This window comes from Ovis aries, chromosome X (genome assembly GCF_016772045.2).
Source record: "Ovis aries strain OAR_USU_Benz2616 breed Rambouillet chromosome X, ARS-UI_Ramb_v3.0, whole genome shotgun sequence".
Classification (NCBI taxonomy): Eukaryota; Metazoa; Chordata; class Mammalia; order Artiodactyla; family Bovidae; genus Ovis; species Ovis aries.
Genome location: NC_056080.1, coordinates 100,272,304 through 100,276,690, shown reverse-complemented (window position 1 = coordinate 100,276,690; position 4,387 = coordinate 100,272,304).

The window sequence follows — 4,387 nt, the reverse complement described above, 5'->3', positions numbered from 1 at the left end:
TTATGTTAACTGAAATCTTCACTTTGCTTTTATAAATGGAAAGTTGGTATCACATGCCACAAACAGAAGGTCTATATTAGGTATATATGAATAATTATTACCTAAGCAGAGTACTCCTTGATGAAGATTCCTCATACAAGTTTTCCTTGGGAATGCCTGGAAGACAAGAAGCTTGATGCTCCTCCTAGAGGTGAGAGTGTGTGGTTAATCGCCTTAGGAGTTTCTTCTGGCTCTTTCTATAGGTTAACCCTTCCCCTTACCCCCACTCCTATGACTTTCTTTCTCTACAGGTTGAAGTGATTTTCTTACAGCTCCCTCTGTGGGTTAGAGGTGGGGGGGGTGGTTATCATGCAACAAAATTTTATTGAGTGATTATTATGTTTTAGATACAGCTCTGAGTATGCTGCTGCTGCTGCTAAGTCGCTCCAGCCATGTCCGACTCTGTGCGACCCCATAGACGGCAGCCCACCAGGCTCTGCCATCCCCGGGATTCTCCAGGCAAGAATACTGGAGTGGGGTGCCATTGCCTTCTTTGTATATATACAAGGGAACAAATGGGAACAATTTTGTATTGCAATTGAGCATGGATGGGGAAAGAAAAGAAAGAGGAAGTTAGAAAATTTGGGCACAGACTATATTGTTTATCTCCATTTTCTAAACCCCCATATACTCAAGCCACTGCAATCCGAGTTTTGTCCCATTCACCTCGTGAAAAGTACACTCACGAAAGTCTCTAGGGGACCTCCTAATTATCAGATCCAATGGGAAGTTTTCCATCCTCATCTTCAGTGACTCTGGAGATGACTCCCTCCTTAGCTTTGCTGAGAGCATTAGCTAGTTTCTCCAGTGTTTGCTCCTACCCCTCTTGCCACCCCAGCTTTCCTTCAACCTGCCCCTTAAATGTTGATGCTTGTCAGGATTTTGTCCTTAACCAACCCTCTTCTCCATAAATCTCCCTTCTTATGTCTACACTAGGGCTTTCCTGATGGCTCAGATGGTAAAGAATCTGCCTGCAATGCTGGAGACCCAGATTTGATCCTTGGGTTGGGAAGATCCCCTGGAGAAACGAATGGCTACCCAGTCCAGTACTCCTGCCTGGAGAATTCCATGGACAGAGGAGCTTTGTGGGCTACAGTCCATGGGTTTGCAAAGAGTCAGACACGACTGTGTGACTAACACTTTCGCTTTCATAGCTTCCCCCTACATAAGCTGCTGCTGCTAAGTCGTTTCAGTCGTGTCCGACTCTGTGCGACCTCGTGGACTGCAGCCTACCAGGCTGCACCGTCCATGGGATTTTCCAGGCAAGAGTACTGGAGTGGGGTGCCATTGCCTTCTCCGCTAAATAAGCTAAAGATTCCCAAATCCTAAAAGACAAGAGGTGCCCGTTTTTCTCTCCACCCCCATTTCTCATGTTAGCAAATGACCCATATGACTGTGAGTGTGCCTTGGTCTCTTCTTGCCTATTTTCCTCTCACTTCTCCCTCCACCTTAGGTTTGTTCTTCGATTCAGCTTCAGTGTTACCTCTCCTGGGAAGCAACCAGAAAGCCCAGACCAGGTTATGCTCCCAACACACTTTTTACTTCCTTTGTACTCCCCAACACACTTGAATCAGTGCTTTTAGTGGTCAGTGTACTTTTTTGGTTGCTGTTAGGTTTTCTTCTTTTTTCTTTAAACTTTTTATTTTGTATTGGGGGTATAGCCAATTAACAACGTTGTGACAGTTTCAGGTGAACAGCGAAGGGATTCAGATTCAGCCACACATATACACATATCCGTCCATTCTCCCCCAAACTCCCCTCCCATCCAGACTGTGTACATTAGTGTACTTCTGTTTAATTCCACTAGCCTGGTCATCTTCAATACTGACTTAATCTGCATTTACAGTTCCTACCACAGGGTTCAATAAATACTTATTAAATTGATGAATATTAAAAAAAAATTCCATGAGCTGTGAACAGGTAAACGCAGAGGAAGGGGAGCTAGGGAACAATGCTTGGCGTGGGTGTGAGAAAGGGAGATTTAAAACTTGAGTATTTAGAATTCTCTTCCCTTTCTCCCATAGAGGCAGCCAGGGCTGGCAGGGCTGAGGGGGCATTAGGGTGGCAGGGTCAGAAATTGGTTACATACAAAGAAATGAGCAATTAAATTGAGGATAAGAGGAAACAGGTTTGTCACTATTTGAGAACAGTTACAAATATGGATAGGACAGACACTGGAATGAACCCGGTAGTGCTGAACTGGAATCTGAGATGCTAGTTTGAACTTGTGACCTTTAGTAGATGATCAAATACCCATATGTGTGTATATATAAATACACATGCATTCTTTTCTCTGTATTGCATGTATGAGTGCTCAGTGCTCTCAGACCCCATGGACTTTAGTCTGCTGGGCTCCTCTGTCCATGGGATTCTCAAGGGAAAAATACTGGAGTGGGTTGCTATTTCCTCCTCCAGGGGAACTTCGCGATCCAGGGATTGAACCTGTTGTCTCCTGCATCTCCCGCATTGGCAGAAATATTCTTTACCACTAGCACCACCTGGGATTCCCTCTGTAGGGAGGAACTTTATTTATTTATATTATTTTTTGGCCATGTTGCACAGCTTGCAGATTTCAGTTCCCCCATTAAGAATTGAACCCAGGCCATGGCAGTGAAAGCATGGAATCCTAACCACTAGGCCACAGGGAACTCCAGAGAGGGTCTTTAAACCATAACATCCAAGAAGTAGTGATTATACCTAGTGCCTATACTTTGGTAATTGTACCAAATACCATCCTCTATTAAAAGGAATTAAGGCTCCTTAGAGAAATGGCTAATCTCAAGGCAGGGACAAGTATAAATTTGGGACATCTTACGCTGGAAAGTGAAATGCTGCCCCTCAAATGATAGGGATTGCCAAAAGGACATAGTAGCCAGCTTGGAAGGACTCTCACTGTCCAAATCTGATATGTGAATATCAAAATAATCATGGCTATGAATAAAAACCCACTGACTAAAAGGTAAGTCCACAAAGATCAAATAAATGGAGAAGGGAAAGTTCTCCTTTACACTAGAAATGCCAACTAAGTGTAGAAGGAATAATGGAATTAGAGTCACCACTGGGTAGTGATCATAACACCAGCACACAAGAAACATCACTGGATACTGAAACTAGTGGGGGGAAGTCTGATGAGAAAATTGTATATGTATATAGTCTCAAAGTACCTCCACACAAAATATTTTACAAATTTCAAAAGGAAAATGCTAACTGTACAGTGGAGAAATACAGCAGATATCTCCTTCACCAAAGGATTGACCAGTAACAGGACAAAGCAACACCATGGGCCTCCTGCAATGATCTATTGAGAACACACCACCACTTCTGTGATTGTTTCTGCCCAAAATGCATAAACCTGAATTTAATAATGAGGGAATATCAAACCTAAATTGAAGGACATTTTTCAAAATAACTGGCCAGTACTTCTCAAAACTATAAGGATCACAAAAGACAAGGAAAGACTGGGGGACTTACAGATTGAGGGAGACTAAAGACACATAATGACCAAGTGTAACACATAACCCTCGGTTGAATCCTAGGCCAGAAGAAAACTTTTTTCCTCGCTAAAAGAGCCTTACTGGGCCCAAAGGCAAAATATGAACAGGGTCTATACACTAAGTGGGATAGTTTTGTATCAAGGCTAATGCCATGATTTTGAAAGTACAATGTGATTACATAGAATGTCCTCATCTTCAGAAAATTTACACTGAAGCACTTAAGAGTAATGGGGTATCCTGTCTATAATATTCTCAAATGGTTCAGAAAAAAATGTATGACACACACACATACATAAAGTGTGAGGAATAAAAACTAATGTGGTTAAATATCAACAACCAAGCAATCTGGATGAAAAATATATTGGAGTTCTTTGGGATACTCTTGCAGCTTTTCTCTAAATGTGAAATAAAATATTTTATATATTAATATTTTTTAAATACTGAAAAGAAAATTGAGTGTTTAAAACCCGAGTCATGCATGAAAGGCTTTTATTTTTTCGCCTGTCTTCCCACCCCCAGTCTTGTTCCAAAAACAATGCAGAGTCTTATGAATATGTAAAAAAAACATAAGATAAAATAAATCCAAAACAAGTAAGAAATATGTGTGGCCTTGGCAAGAGCCTTCTAAATTGTCAAATTCTACAAAATGCTCTTGAAAATTTGACAGATTATGTGGAGAGGTTTCTCTTTGTTTTGGGAAACAGCCCAAATTTCAAAACAGCTATTAGTTCTTTTGTATTCTTGATATCCTTTTATTACAAATTTCTCTGCAATCACACACAGAGAACACAATATTGGGATATGGAGGCAGAGAATAGTAAGAATAAAAGAAATAGGCTAAAAATTTTACAGAA